At 35.4% G+C, this 17,291-nt stretch overlaps 1 long non-coding RNA gene across 2 annotated transcripts in view; it reads right to left on the bottom strand.

Annotated features, from left to right (window-relative positions):
• LOC148677082 (uncharacterized) overlaps nt 1-17,291 on the bottom strand; it is a 100,314-nt gene that overhangs the window by 56,420 nt on the left and 26,603 nt on the right. For both annotated transcript variants that reach the window (XR_015929697.1, XR_015929700.1), the window contains exon 2: nt 1,516-1,549. This is a non-coding gene — a long non-coding RNA (uncharacterized LOC148677082). The remainder of the gene's footprint in view (nt 1-1,515; nt 1,550-17,291) is intronic.

The raw sequence follows: 17,291 nt of genomic DNA, 5'->3' as shown, positions 1-17,291 counted from the left end.
TGATGGCATTCTTGTCTAGTGACTGACAGAGTTTTAATGGTTAATTAAGTACGAAGGTCCCATTGCATCTGTTGAGATTTAATCAATATTTTCTCACCGATAGATTTCTGGCTGTCTTCCACAATACACAGAATTTGCATTCACTTTGTAATTCTCTATAAGGAATCCTCTGAGCCACAGTTGTGCATATTGTCTATCAACACTTTTCCTTCCCTTGGCTCTTAATAAGACAGCAGCAAGAGCTCGAAAGCAGTGCATATTCATTCTAGCATCTAGTCACATGAATGTGTGAGGTTCACCAAGAGGACTGGTAGCAATCTCCCTTTCTTCTGGAGTAAATCAATTTTACCACTAAGGAGACTGGTCTTCAATCAGCATGCAATTAGACTTAGGAATATATCAGCATGCCTGCATCTGACTCAGGTCAAGTTCAAAACTCAGCAAAGCTGTCTACACTGGATTGCAGGCAAGGGTGTCTGTCAACGGCTGTCATAATGCATGTAATTTGATCTATTGATTGTGGACAATTAAATGTGTGGAAGAATGTTTTTTTGCTGTTAGCCCTCCACAGGCAGTAGTCCCAGGCAATAGAGACTAGTCTACAGACCTGCTTTGAGTCACTATCAGCTGTTGTGCGGAAGATGCTGAAGTGTTGACATCATCTGGAGATAATGGTATCAGGCACACTCAGCAGCATGGTTCCAGGACATGCGTTGCACCGGTATCGTTCCAAACAGGTTGATCTGCTGAATTACTGTTATACAGTATCTCCCTTTTTTCCATCTCATCAAACAAAAATGCTCACCTCTCCTATTAACAGGACAAAACTTTTCAACGTTGTGCCATCTTTTGGTGGAATCAAAATACGACCACAGCATTTTTTTTTTTACACATACATAACTGATACTCCAGTTATGGGTAAATCAACAGAAATCTTACAGGATCTGAATTCATTGACCCTAAATATTATATTAAGTAGTGCTTGTTATTAATTATAAATGTACATTTCAATTCAAAGCAAGGCAAGTTGGAAAGCAGATACTTTTCAGTATTTGAAGGCTATTCCTGCCCAAGTGAAAAATCACAAGTTCAGTGGCTAGATTCTTTTTAAGGTTTTAGAGTTTTCAGAAATGTGTAACCTGAAGCTACCCTAGTTGTTTACAATTTTTCTTCTTTTCAAAATTATCCAAACACTGTAAGAAAGACAAATGAAACGTTACTTTGACCTTGAACACATGCTCAGTAATGTTCCCTTTGTTTTAGCATGAGAGAATAATAGAACAAGGCATCAGAGAGTTCTGTACAAACACACACAGCGCTGGCTGCTCATCAACAGGCTGTGGTGAACTCCATTTGCAAGACAGCCTGTGGTCTTCCCAGTGGGTCAGGCAAGGAAATGCGATGCTAGCCTGCCATGTGAAGGGGGATTATATGCAGTACCGGCATGAAGTGTTGATTGGATTGGACTGGACTGAGCTGAACTGCATGCAGCACCCAAAGCAAAGTAATACTTACAATCCTGCTGGCCAGCCTTCAGCTCCCGACTCCTCTGTGGGGGAAGGACAGAGAGGCTGTACATTCCTAACAATCATAACCTTTCATAACAACTGTAACCAAAACAAAAGGTGTTCCCACTTCTGTACGCTCCTTAATTGACTGGAAAATATTTCCGTAAGCCCTTATAACAAATCCAGGCATCAGTCAAGGGAACTATTAAGTGGCTTGTGTTGAAAGGCTTTTGAAGTTGCAGATCTAGGGATTCATTCACAGGCTATTATGGGCACCTATTGTATTTTCAGTTGAAAAGATGTAAATCTGCCAAGCAAAGCAAAGGGTTAATTATACAGCGCGCACTGCGCTGAAAATCGCAGAAGCTCCTCTAATTCTTAATTTACAGTGCTGGCTTGAATTATTCTTTCTTGCGAAATTCAACATGCTTAATTCATTATGAAAGTGAAGGAGTTAAATAGCAGCTTTGGTAATTTTTCTTATTAAAAGCTTTAAGCGTAAACAACTAATTCAACAAGAGAAAAACTAATTATGGCACAAGGCATGAATCTTTCCCTGCTATCTGTATTTCAGGCAGGCTGGCAGATTCCCAGTGAATTTCCACTCATTGGAGAAGATGGCCTATTTCGCCGGAGGCTCGGGGGAGTATATTTATATAAATCATCATCTCAGAAACAGCCTAAAGGGTTTGTCTTTGCATTAAAGCTTCAGCAACTTTGAAAGAAAAGACAGTACAGCTCTAGAGATTGGCACAGCGGTTTAACAGAATATAGCACTGAACTGGGTAAAGATGAATACAGGCGATGAACAGCAGACAAGCCTTTTTTTTCTTTATCTGGGAGGGATAAATATTTAAAGATGTTTCAGGTTTTGCACATTCAGATTAATACAACATAAGCTTAATTGCTCTTATCCTGTCTTTAATATTGACGGGTGAATCAACAGCAGGAATTATTCTGTGCTCTACCAGCTTTGTTGGATTGCAGTATTGTTTTCAGAGTCCTGTTTGGATTGCTATTTTTCTCTACCTCGACAATCAAGTCCTGTATGCTGCAGGTACTGTAGCAAATGATTCCTAAAAGTGTATTTTTAAGGGTATGTTTTAAGAAAAAAAGGTTGCTTTGGAAAGTATCAAAATACCTTGAGAAAATGTCTTAATTTGATGGGTTTTTATTACAGTATTTCACATATTTAACTTTTTTGACAGCACACCCACACTGCTTCAGTTAATGGCTTACTAGTGAGTGCCAAGCAAAGCCCACATTTTCATTTAAATATACAGTAAGTGAGATTTTTCTCAGCCTGGTAAAGAGCAAATTGGTATAGCAGTAGTAAATAGGTCCAGTGTGGTAACCCTAATGATATTAAACATTAACATATTATAAAATCCTGGATTTGAAAGTTTTAACAAAGCATAAGAGAAACATTCATAAATTAGTAAAAAAAAACATCCTTATGATATTCATTAGCCATTGTGTCAGCAAACGTGTTATTTGATATTCCAAATATTCAGCCAAAATGGGATTGTGATCATGGAAACTTTAGTTTAGGAAGGAATATTAGTCATCATTTGCCATCAGAATAAACCTGTTTAATTTTCTGGCGCAAAAAAGGTCTATATGTGGTTATATCCTAGGGACTTCCTAAAGACAACTCCCATTTTTCAATTTAGACCTTATACAACATGCTTTTTAACCAGCAAGTCTGGCAAAGCAAATACAGTAAAAAGTTCAGAACATTAAAGGGAAAAATATTGCTTAGAGAAAGATCAAAGGATATTGAATTGTAAAGGTTATTGTGCACAGTATTTTAACATGGTTTCATAAAAGGGCTAGATATTAATTGTATTAGAAGGGAAAAAAGGCAGATCATATCCACATCCCTTACGGAAGTGGAGAAAAAAGTAAATGGAAATCCAAGTATGTAGTTTCTTTTTTTTTATTTCAAGTAAAATAGTCACAGAATATACCATAAATTAAGCTGGCCTTGAAACACCTGTTCACAATTAACACAGACTTGCATGAAATATTTATAAGTACATTTGCATTCTTAATTATTTGCATTGGAAACGATTCCTTGGATACTTCAGGTGTCAAATGATGGTAAGCTTTTTAATTGCTGTTTATTTTTCATTCTTTCAAATCACTTAACACTTGGGTTCTGTAAATAAATTTAAAAAATAGAACGGAAGTCATGCCTCAGTGAAGTCATGCAAAATATGAGTCTTGTTGATTCATTAGTACTGGAAAATCATAGTGATACATACTGTGTGCACACTTCCATAAGTTAAAAATCCCACTTTTTTCATTCCTACTTGCAGTAATTGCTGTTCATTTTAAATCTACTGTAGTTAGTCAGCTTTATATAAATAGGCTGGTCCTTCTTGAGTCAAATGCGATAGGACTGTTTTGTTTTGACACTTTTCAATGTGAAAAAGTAAAAACATGAGCCTAAAGGTCTAGTTCTGTTATCTGTTTTGATAGACTCAGGGCTGATAATTCAGTGTTAAAGCCCAACTATGTGCAGGTGCTCCTCTGAAGAGTAAAATATCCCGGAAGCTTAACTACTACCCTGCTCTCCCATGTGGAAGCTGTTTAAGCGGTGTGCCTGTCAAATGTAAGATGTGCTCACCAATGCCGTTTATTTGGATAAGCCTCAGCTTGAGGGAGGAAACTCAGGGTCAACCTGTTTCAACTGAGCAAACACGCCAGGGCAGACCCACCATCAGAAATACATTCCAAATAATTAGACAATGGAATTGTGTTGGATTCGTTGCAAATGATTCAAAATCACAGTTTGCCTTGAGAATGATATGAACCTTTAATTTCCCTTCGTTTTGCAAAACCATGCTTGCATTTACTAGAAAGGAAATTATGAATATGGAAATCCAACCCCGAGACAAAGTATTACTCATAAATAAACACCATTCACACCCTTCAATGTTTTTCTCTTGTCTAAACATGCTGTCTTCTAAACATAGAAGTAGTTCACAGGGCTTTCCTCCAAACAATAGATATTGTTTTATTCAGTGTCATCATTTTGTTTCATCATTCATGATTCATTCTTGCTCTAAATGGGAGGTTTCCTAATGCTTAGATCACTGAATATTCTCAATATTCTCAGTTTAAAAAAAAAAAAATAACTCAGACACACATTCAGACAGCTTAAATAAATATTAAATAAATAAAATCCTCCTTCCAAGCTTTGGGGACTAAGACCACCAATACTGGCTCATGTTAAATTTTATGCCTCATCAATTATAATAGTCTATAAACACTGTTTGCATCTTTATATGGCTTGCTTTCAGATTTACAACTTTCACCATGGGGTGAAGAACAAGCTGCATAAGACCAACAGCAGACCCTCAAACTGAGGTGCATGCCTCACACTAAATATAGTATGTGCTGCCAATCCAGCTGAAGTATGGACATTAAAAACAGGCTAATTGGAATATTTTACAACACCCGGAAGGTAACAAAGAAGAAAATGATATTTACACTTGCCTCAAGGCATATTACTGAGCATAGGTACTGCAAGTCAGGTTAAGATGTGTGTGTGCTTAGGCTGCCAAAGGAAGTTTCCAATTAGCTGAAGTAGAAGATAAATGGGACACTTATGTCTCCTTTGTACACATAGAAACTTAACCGTTTCGATGTCTTCAGGACATAAATAATAATACCATTGCACTCGGTGCAGATATTAAGGAAGTTATAACTCCAGAAATGTAATTTTATAGTTCCTGGAACAAGTAAGTAATGGTGCTAATATCTATTTAGTATACAGAAGTGGCCTTCTTGCCTTGTCTTGAAGAGAGCTGCATTTTATGATCATTTTGCTGATGCCTGTTTTGCTGATTAGTGTGAAATTGGGGTTAGGTGTATTGCAGCTTACTTCAACCTCCTTCTTGAATCGTGTACAGTCTCAAAAAAGGATAGGAGAGATGACAACATTTCTCAGACATGTTAATTAGCTCATAAAACAAAGAAATTAGTCATGCTTTTGTCATTAGTTATTTAGTTTTTTCCGTTACGGAAAGAAAATAAATTAGGCCTTGGAGATGTTTTTCTCACAGGAAGAACACTAATATTTAATCAAACAGAGCGCCATGAAATCTCCGCTACATTTTAACTTTCAACAATAGAAGGTAAGTGAAGCAGCTGTCTAACCCTTAGTCTATGTGACAGTATATTTGCATCCTAATTTTGCAATTTTCCAATGGTTTACACTACATTTGCATACGTAGCTCCTTTTCAGTGTTTGCAACATGGCTTTTCATTATGTACACCTCTATGATTTACCTTGATTTGCCTGTGATCTACTTCACTTTACTGACTGTTTTCAATTTTGGAAAAAAGGGTTTCACATGGAACTCTGCCTAACCCAATCACAGTTGTTCTGCAGCCCCACGACAGGCCCCTGATTAGCAACTGGCAAAGGCTGTAGTAACAGCTGCAGTCTCAACTTGCATTACTTTATTATTCATCTGCTCTTGGAGTAGAGGCACTTACCAGATAAGACAATGAGATTTTTCCAATAGCAACATCTCTTAAGTGTCTGTAAATTAGCTCCTTTTTGTTTAGAGCTCAGGTGATGATTTTAGGGGTTTGATTATTTAGGAAATTTTGGATTGTACACATGTGAGTATAATTCACCTATTGTATGAACACAGTGTGATTAGATTTGTGACGTCTGTGAATTACCCCTACTCAATAGCTGGCTTTAATTATCCAGTTGTAAACCTCAGGCATTAGATGCTTTTTGTAATTGTACAGTACATGCTTCAGTTTGATCTGATTGTTAACTCTGTAAGAAGTTGGTTTATGCAATTACACAAGACTTTAAAACTAGACACATGTACAGGTACAGCTGAAGAGAATGGTATTACATAAGTGAATACTGAGAACATATACTGATTATGTGGGGTTAATATATTGTTAATTCACTTGCGCCCAAGTCTTGCTTTTTGCTAATGTGTGTTTAATCTTAGTGTTGTGTCAAAATGCTGATTAAAGTTTGGTTTGCTTTAGGTTAATTGTTTTAAACAAAACAAAGTAGTGAGCTGAATAAGAGTTTTTAATAATTATTCATAATTGAGTATTTGTCCTACATATGATATTTAACATCTCTAAGGTGCTAATAAATTAGCTAATTTGCAGCCAAAATAGCGTCAAACATTTGGTGTCAAAGCTGCAAGACATTAAGAAAATTAGAAATTAGACATTGAAAATTTAGTTTCAGCCTTTTTTTCTCATTGATTTTTTAATGTTACTATAAACGTTAGTCATTCCTCTGAATAACCTGCAGTTATATACTCATCCTTAATAAGCAAAGAAACATCAGGATCACAGAACATTAAAATCAGGCTCTGCTGCCTGTTTTCATGTAAATTGAGGTGGAAAGGATAAATAGATTCAAACTCTGAAAATGCCATATGAGCTAGAAAAAAACGAATTCCAAAAATCACTTTGTGTTCTCTAGAAATGCAACATTTTCTGATGAAACTAGTTTTCATCACTGGCAGTCAGCAAGATGCTGCTGAAGTGCAGATGAAAAATAGAGCACATCACAAAAGAAGACAAGTACAGATGATGTTTGGGGTCTCCACTTGAGCAGTGTGACACAAAACTTCCAAAATGGAAATAATTTTGGTTATTTTTTTCTTTGCCTGGTAGTGTTGCTGACAGTTAGCATCTAAAACTGTGTTTATCGAGTGCATAATCCACTGGAATTTTCCTACATTTGGAAGTGGGGTGAATGCAAAATCATATGCAATTTGCATTTACCATTATGTGTTTTAGAAGAGTATGCATGTGTTTTAGAACTTCTATAACCTGAAAATTATGCAGGAATCCTAAAAAAATAATATTAAACTCAGGACTGGAAAATTAAATAAATTGCATTTATTTGTTCTGCTTGATCTAGGATCCATTATCAGTTACTCAGTACAAATGACTCAGTTTAGCTCAGTTTATCAACAAAAATGTTGAAAAACAACATTGAAATATAGAACTCCACTGTTTTATTATAATATAGGAGTTCCATTACTGCAGGGAATCAAGAATGATTGCATTAGAGGAAAGAACAATATAGGAAACTGTGTATTGAACAAATCCCTTTAGTACAGAATTTGCTGTTAAAACTTCATTTACAAAAGTTTAATCTGCCTTGGTTTACTTCAAAAAGACTATCTTTGACAAGTAAAAAAAATTCAATCCAAATACATTACTGTAATACTACTATGATTACTAATAAATGCTACATTGGCCTTAGTTCAGTATTATATACAACATCTGTAGGGTGCTAGAGTTGAAAACTCTGTAGGGCACTTGAGAAAAAATAAATTGCTTACAACTCATGATAGATTAAGTGGTCATAAAGGAAAAGGACTGGAAAAGGAAGTCACAGAGACTAACATCTTACCATCTCTGTTTATAGACTAGATGCTACACAGATAAGTGTGATGCAGTGGCAGCCTTTATTGAAGCACAAGAAAAAGGACCACCCTCTACTGGGGTAAGTGGGGCATTTAATCATTTTACTTCAAGCCCTGCTCTCTTTTTCCTGCCAATGTGATATGCCTAAAAGGAAAAATATCTGTCTTCTATTAAGGCTTTTTTGACTCATATAGTCAGGCGCCTTTTGGCATACACTGAAAGCAGTTGAAGTGCAGTCAGCGTAAATGAAACATGTGAAGAACGTTTAAGAACGAAAAAGAAAGATTCATGGCATTTTAAAACTGACATCTTCTGAATGGAGAGCTGACAATCATAGGCACCCAGGCAGGAGACCAATTCACTTAATCTCTCAGCTCTTTCCAGTTTTATTGCTTTTTTTGAACATTTGCTATATTTACAACTTTCCCTGTCCAAGACAAGACTAAGCTATTTATGCTGGCTGAGCAGATTGATAGAGAACCTGCAGAGTTCCCTGCACATGCCTTTGAATGCAGGAAATGGAACACATGCCTTCACCTTGGTCAATCTTTTTCTAATGAGATCAGCTGTCACCTTTGCCACAAAAAAGTCACAATGACCCCAATTTGGGGTTCAGACGTAGAGGGAGAAACCATTATTCAACTCTCAGTACTGTATCATCCTACGCCTTTTCTTGTGTGCCTTTGGTCAAAACCGAGAGGCTGAATTTGAATTTTTTTAGCCTTTGGGGAGAGTATTCATTCTAGGTCTTTTGTAGTTCAAGTAGAAACACCACCAAGCGCACAACCACATGCATGGCAATAAATATATTTAACATATTGTAGTCAGTGTGAATGTGGCATACCTGACAGGAGCATTTTATTATTGTTGACTACGAAACTACACTGATCATTGAAATAAAATAGCATTGATTCTATAACAGCTGTGTTTTTCATGGGCACAAAGCAGCCTTTTATGTGGTGGTACAGTATCTTTTGCTTATTTGTTTTGAAATCACAAAACTAAATTACTACATTAATGGGACTCAACACAGTCTTTTACTAGTTTTAAAAAACACATGCTTCACAGACATTCCGTCTCTACATTTGGCACATGATGTAATCCCAATCAAATTGCGTGTCGCTAATCTCCATATTTCTCAGTTATACAGTTCTGACATTTAAAATGTTTTTTAAAATTTGTATGAGGTTTTTCTATATTCTTTTCATTTACATAGTCTTCTCCTGCTGAGGCTATTGTAAGGGAGGCACCTACAGGTATATCTCTGTCTGAGCACAGAGAGGTGGTTCTGGACATAAAGGATAAATCCCCAGATGGCAGGCCTCCCGAACTTTAGGGTCTAATTGGATCTCCTTTTCCTTGAAATGATAGAAACCTGCTATAAGGAAAGCTTAATTTTAGTAGAATGTTAATACTGCTGTTATATCCCTGTTATTGAAAAAAGACAAAGCAATAAAAAGACTTTGTACAGTATAAGTTATCATCCCATCTTTCTAATTTGTTTTAATGCCAAGCAGTATCCTAATGTACTATCATTCCAGCTATAGAGTATATGACCAAGCTACTATACCATGACCAGACAGACTTTATTAAATGGCGTCTTGTGTCTGATAATATTTGCGGCCTACTCCTCATTATACACATGGCTACAAATATTGCCTCTTCCTGTACTGGGCTTTCATAGGAATCCGAAAAGGATTTTGACTGGCTTAAATGGGGATGTCTGTGGTCAGTTATAGAAAATGCTGGTTGGCGATCAGATTTCACTAATATGGTAAACTTATTACAGCATAAAACCAACAGACTGCAAGTGTTCTTCCCAGTTTTCAGTGTGTAAGTGCAATCATCCCAAATCCCCAATTTCAATTTTTCCTTGCTGTCAATCTACAATTACTACCACTTTTTCAGCAAAAAACTCAATATTGCATAAAGCTCTGTGCTGATGATGTATTGTTATATGTAGACAATGTCGACAATGTCCTTTCCAGATCGGCTATTTTTGATGATTTCTGTGCTCTTTCAGGATGAAAGACTCAAAAATGAATTGGCCTAAGCCTATCACTGTTAAGTTTTGTAATGCAAAAGAACCACTTGACAAACACTACATACTGTATACCTTGGCACTGAGATTTAGTCTCCTTTACTTACTTTTACAGAAAAAAATAATATTTTTAAATAGGTAGACACCGCCTTGAATATATGAATACATTTCCCAATTCTCTTCAAATGTATGTTTCCATAATAAAAATTAAAGTGCTCCCTCGTGTGAATTTTTTAGTTTTATGATTCCTTTTTCTGCCCCGTTATAGTACTGGGATAGGTTGCATATTAGACTTTCTATCCTATGGAGAAGGGAGCAATCATGTATTAAATCCAAGTCTTGACAAACGTTAAATTCTATTTTTAGTCCTTTGTTTAGAGATCTCTCTTCGGTTTAATTCTGACACTTGGCATCCACTTGAAGAAAGTCTGGTCTTTCCAAACAAACTCTAGCATTTAATTTATGCTGGTGTTCTATAGTTAGAAATTTAATTACTACTTGGTGTTAAGCAAAAGATTTTAAAAATTCCAGAAATCGTGGTATTACCACACTCCATAATGCTTAAACACAAACTCTATGCAAACTAAGTATCCTTTCTCTTCCTTTTGCAAAAATTAGTATTTCAAGGACATTCTTTGCTTGTTCCAGAATATGCAGTCTCAATGTGTGCTACCGGGCTCTTCTTTTTGTCTTTTTTACTTGTGTCTTCTTCCTGCAGTGCATGTAAGGATGTAAGGCAAGGTAGTCCACACACCCAGTGCATAATCTGCTGGATTTCAAGGACAAACCTAAGGGATTATGTTCCTCAATTTGTTGCTGTTAAAGGCTTGATACCAACATGTAGCAGTTCTTACTATTCAGAGCAGGCACTTGTTAGATGTTAAAGATTAAGAAATTTGCTGTAATTACATTAAGGGATGATATAAATTGTTTTAAAAAATAATACAAATCAAATTATTCACTTCAATTTTCTTCACAGACTGTACATGGCCTCTCGTAGATTCTATCAGAAAAATGTTGTCCCTAGTCTTTTGTATCTACTCTCTTCAGGGGACAGCTTTTTAGCTTACAAAAAACCTACAATTAATTCCTTCAAAAAATACTCAGACTCTTACTGTGTTACAATATAATACTTATTTTACATTACATCATGTAATAACCCTGCCATTTTGCTATATAAATGTATAAAATGCTCTTTCCACCGTTTTACTCCATAGTGAGAAAAGCAGTCGCTTTCTTTTCCAAAGCGTTCTCCACTGCTAAACGGAAAGGTTTTCAAGCAGCTCTTTAAAATCTCAGAGCTTTCTTACAAGTAAACAATTGAGCATGCTAGGAAAAGGAGGAAATGATAACTTTCTGCAGAAATTTCTTTCTAATATCATTAACCTTAAAACTTCTTTGAAGTCCTGTTATAAAAGTCACAGGATCCATCACTTTGACAAATCGCTCCATTATTTCGGGTGGCCCAAGTTGGAGAGCAAGTATATACTGCTAGGCTCAAGCTGTAGTTAAAGTAATAAAAAGCACTCTACCCTCTGCTTGTAGACAGGAGGTGAAGACGCATATATATATATAACAAGGTTTTTTAATGCGTCTCAAAATGATATTTTTACAGTTTGTCTGAATACGCACAAAAACATTGAAAAATGGTATATTAAGTTAATAGATATTTATAATCTATGTGCCAGTGGGCTCGATCATTTAGATATCAATGGGTTAGAAGCTGAGAGTGTTAAAATAAACAAATGGAAAATCAAACTATAGTATATGAAACTATTCATTTACGAGTCTAAGTCATGTACAGTAACTAATTGAGCCAAATTGCTGGCCACCCATATACAGTATAGGTACTGTAGTTAGCTACTGTATGCAAAGTACATAGAGATTATGACAGCATCAGGAGTGGAATAAAATTCAAGATTAGTCAGTTTACATTTGTAAATGTCTAAACATAAACTCTGTTATGATTTTGATAAAATTTCACTTTCAGAAAATTAGACTTCCAGAACAGTTTGTACCCTATAACAAAGGCAGTGCTTTTGTCTTTCTTATGTGACTGTGTTGGTGTCAAGTGCACAAAACTCACTTGTTATGACGTATTGTACTGTAGCTTCAAGCCACAATAAATGCCAACCACTGAGATATTTTCTTCTCAGTGCCTGCTTTTCTCCATGTACATATGATTTTTAGTTTTAGAAAGGGAAAACATGGAAACTATATGTGTTTTTCTTCTCACAACATCAAGAGCCACACGGTCTTTGACATGTAACAGTCCGAAGGAGATAAGAAAGAAGTAAAAGAAAACAAGCAATTTTGTAAATTAAGAATAAGAATTGCTGTGATTTCATAATACACTGTACAAGCATTCAAAGATGTTTGATTGACATGTTGCCATAGGACAATAATGTATAACTAATATGTTAATTTAAAAACAAGTCAATATTCTTCCTCACTAGAGCACAATGACAGACTATTTAAATCTATGAAATTGCTTTTTAAATACTTTGTCTTTTACAAACCAGCTCTCTGCAGTTCATTTAGACTGATAAAGCAATAAAAAATGACCTCATGATATACACAATAAGCACTGTTTACTTTATATGATGCATATATCCTTTTGTAACTAGGGGACCACATCAGATAGCAGTGTAACCACAGAGCCTGACAATTCAACAGTATTGAATTGTGTCAGTATTAGCAGCCTCTTTGCCCTTCCACCATTATCTGGGAAAAAAATAAAGTACCTCTCTCAATGCTGCAATTACATTTTCTAATTGAAAAAGGTACTCATAAGTGACAAAAAAAGAATCCCTTTTATTTCACAAAAACAAAAAGTAAGACTTCAATAGATTTAACATGTTTTCCATGACTTTTACACTAAAGAAAATAAATCCAACTATTTTGTGCCCACTGATTCTTAACCGGGGTATTTTCGCAATTATACACTTCTTACTTTTAATACTCTAATGAATACTTTCTTTAGAAAACCAGGATGGGTAATGTTTTTCATACCCTGATGTTTTCAGTTGTACACAGTTACTTGTAGTAGCAAGCAGGGAGCACAGTTTGTTGGGTCTTACTACTCCCGGATATGGATTTATTGTAGATGAAGTACAACTATGTAAATTACACTGTTATTACCAAATCAGAGAAGCAGGGAAAAGGAAACGTATTATAAAGAAGAACAAAGGGAGAAGGAGGGGGGATAAATCCAAGGGAATTTCCGAGGAAATCTGAGGATTAGTCTTGAGTTTAATGAAAGTGATATGGATTACAATGTACCAAGGCTACAGCTAATATAATGCATACCAGTTGATGGCTCAAAATATATGATGTATTTGTTCTGCATTATCAAAATCTGTTGGATTTGGAGGCCTAATTTGCATTAAAATACCCCATATCCAATGGTTAGCCCAGCTGATGCAAATTAGGAGCAAGCTCACATTGAGACTCAACAAGACACAGCAAATGACTTCCCTAAGCAACCATAACAGATTAGGCCTGAAATATCCTAATTATTCAGATTTCTTTTCAAAGAGACTATGCATGCATTGTAGCAGACCAACAAAATCAGAGGCTGAGAAGAGCTGTTAGTATTGTAGCAGTGGTGGTCACTGAGGACAGGTTTCCCAAGCTAGGAATGTTGTATTGCATTTATTTGTTATTTCTTTATTCAAGTGTACAATAAAAATGTATTCCTTAATACTGGTTGTGTTTTTATACATTTAATAAGAATTATACACAGCTAAAATTAGGAGGTTAATGTACTGTATGCTGTATATACATACAGTAAATACAGATGTACGATATATACAGTATTATATTACTTATATGTACAGTAGATATTTATGAGACTGTTTATCATTTATGAGACCACGATAGCACAAAATCTTCAGCATAGACTTTCAGCAAGTGGTCCGATGCTGGTAGTAATAGAAACCTTTATTTTTTACTTCACAATTTGAAGAACCTGAATCTCATCTAGCACCCTCTGTTTTACAAGTGTGCATGACTCTCTGCGTAGATGTGGCTACAGAATCTGTCCTTGCCACCATTTTTGCCTCCCCAATGAAGACTTATTCAGAACTCATTTTCAAACACTCAAGATGTGTCAAAAAATGTTAATTAATGATTAATTAATTAATTAATTAATCATGCAACATAGTTGTAATGTACTAAAACAAGTTCCCTGCTGACCTGAAAAAACCCTGCATACGACACCTTTATCCTTTTTTTCCAGAACTCCTAATCATCTGCTCTTCATCCAATGTACCTGTATTTTGAAGAGGTTTTAAAAATGTCAGCTTTTGATAAGCACGATACAATTGGAACCAGAAGCTGTTTTACAAAAGCATGTATATTTATGCTCTCTTATGTGATAATGAGTAGAAATATAATGGCTATTAGAACTGAAGAAAAATAAAATAATTTCAAAGGTTTAAAAGTCAGTATTTATTGGTGACCTATCAGCAACTTTCATTAAATGAATCCCAGAGGACATGGTCTAAGCTCTTGAAAACATGTTTTAGTGTTCTCTAATAATTATGACCTACGTATTGTTGGTGTGTAATTAGATTTCAATGTGAGTTGTCAAGGTGTTTTGAACAGCCGTTTTATTTTTTTTTAAGCAATTGTCTTCACAACAAGTTGGTAAACCAGTGGACTTTAATTGAAACGTTCAAATGCATGCAAATTATACAGTATGCCAAACTTCAATAGACACACAAAATATTAATCTGAAACATAGCTGAAAACACAACTCGGGCTCTTAAAATTGAAAGCCATCATTTTTAATCATGCAGCCAAGTCTATAAAGACTCAATGTGCATATGCTGTACATACTGTACACACATGCGAAAAACACAAAACAGCAGTGTAATGTAATAGCTTGTTAAACATGATAGACATGCAAGACGAATGCTATACATGAACATGTTAGCAAATGTGAAAGTTGGTAATGAAATGGTGGGACATCTTTCTTCACCAGTGTCATAACTTAGCAAATATCAGAATGTTTGTTACTGGGCTGTCTCTTGCAGTGTTAGGAAAATATAGATGACAGCATTTTACAACACCAGGCAATTTGTTTTATTCTTCTTAAACATATCGTTAGCACATTAATCACAAATACCTTAAAGTTTATTTTACTACTGGCTACTTACATAAAATACACCTACAAACATTATTTTATTTTTTATCTTTGACAAATGTTAAAACTTTATTAATTTAAAATCTTAAGGGTCAGTCTTTCTTCTTCCTACTTAAACATTTCATTGAACACTAAGACTGTTCTTAAATCTTAATGTGTTACACAATTTTTTTTTTTATTTTCCAATGAGATTTGGAATCGTCCAGATAATACTGTACATATTTTGACTAAAGACAAATCCTACAGACAAGAAACTTTTAGGACACTGACTAATCCACATTGTTCAAATGGATAGGTAATACACTCTTTTAAATCTGATTAGGTTTTCTCAATTCCAACTCATGTGGCTACTTCATTAACAATTTAATGACAAAGTGTCAAATGCAGGTGTTCTGAGTAAGGAAGGTTTTGAGTTCTGATGTCATTGTGAAGGCTCATCTGAATAATTTAGTAACAAGCCTTGCCTTTGATATATGTATGGCAGCAGAATCTGATTGACTTGCACAAGTGTGAATCAGGTCTGGAGTATGAGTGTGCATAATACAGTTAAAGGAAGAGTCCTTTAAAAGAAATGACATCAACAACATCTACTTACAAAATATAAACTTTCATCTTCCCTAATTCTATATTTGAAGCAATTTTAATTATTTTGAAAACTTTTTTAAAATGAAAAGTCTGTACCTAAATACATTGCATTGCGTTTAAATCACCTGGTACAAAAAAAAACCTCCTACAAGTACGTTGGGAATATTCTTATCAAAACAGATGATAGTGTCAGATAATTTTCAGTTTCTGTTCTAATATTACAGTGAATATTCAAACGAAAACCTGCAGCTACACTGCCAATTAGTGGCGAAGGTATGTTACTCTTAAAAAGACCACCACTGGTTAACTAATAGGGAAAGTTACTATGATAAACCCAAAGGTCTTAAAGATTTCTCTGTCCACAATAATAGTGAAATGCAATCCTTCTGTGCACTTCTCATCACAAAAACATAGTAGATTTGACATTTTTTACAGAGCACATATTAGCCAACACTTCACTTAACATGTACTTGTAATTGGGAAAAAAAAAACTTCCGTTTATCTAACAAAATGTAACTTTTTTTTTCCCTCTTTGAGTCAGGACACAGCATGGTGCATGCCAACTAATGTGCGTAATGACAATCTACACAGGACACAGCATGAACAATGAGCACACAGCATGACAAAGTCTGTTACAGATATGGCAACAGATTTATTCTCTCTTAAAAAAAGCCTTCAACAAAGGGCTGAAGCAGAGAAGAGGGGTTACGACAACGTGATATACAGTACAATAATTTCTCTGTAACTGCGGTTCTATCCAGGTTATTTTTCCTCACCATATTTATTGTTTAATTTGACATTTAAGTTGATTTTTTTATACTGATGCCGTTGTTCTTTTTATTGATCCATTTGTTCTTTTCACCTCACACATTTTATTTCCTTCTTCAGCTGGTCAGCTCCTCAGTGTCAGTTTTTGGACTGGAGGAATTAGCTTCAGTAGGTGCTGGGGACATGTAATCCAAAAAAATGTGTTTCATAAAACCTTGCTTCAAACCATTTTTTTTTTTTACCCTAAGCACCATCTAAATCCTGTTCATCCTGAAAGCTGGCAGTCATACCATTTGATTCTGAAATAATAAAGTGTCCTTGATCAAAAACGTGGGCTGTGATTAATATGAAACCTTTTTTTTTATTTCACAGCACTCCTGGCTTCAATAATTATCTTCCTCCGATGGTTTTGAACACGAAAATATATCTTCCATAACTTTAGGTATGCATTAGGAAAAAGATGGCATGTCACTCTCTTATCTGACATTTTTATTGGCCCAGCTTTCTTTCCTTCTTTTCCTACACACTATAAACCTGCAAACCTTGTACAGGGGGAATTTGTCACTAATCTCTTACAGCTGTGAGAGATCGCACGGCCAATTAAAGAAAACAGTTTGGCTCCTTCCCAAATGAGGCAAGCACATGTTGGACCGAGACTGGCTTCTCGGGGGAGAGAAGGTCAAAGGTATATCTGCTTGTCATTTCCTCACTAAAGGAGAAAATTCAGAAAAACAATCAGAAAGCAAACAAACACAATGCAGGAGGCTATTCATAAGCATCTCCTTCTCTGACAAAGGGACACTTA

This window comes from Lepisosteus platostomus, chromosome 2 (genome assembly GCF_059453375.1).
Source record: "Lepisosteus platostomus isolate fLepPlt1 chromosome 2, fLepPlt1.hap1, whole genome shotgun sequence".
Lineage (NCBI taxonomy): Eukaryota > Metazoa > Chordata > Actinopteri > Semionotiformes > Lepisosteidae > Lepisosteus > Lepisosteus platostomus.
Note: the sequence above shows the minus strand (reverse complement) of the source record. Positions and strands in the feature narration are given on the sequence as shown.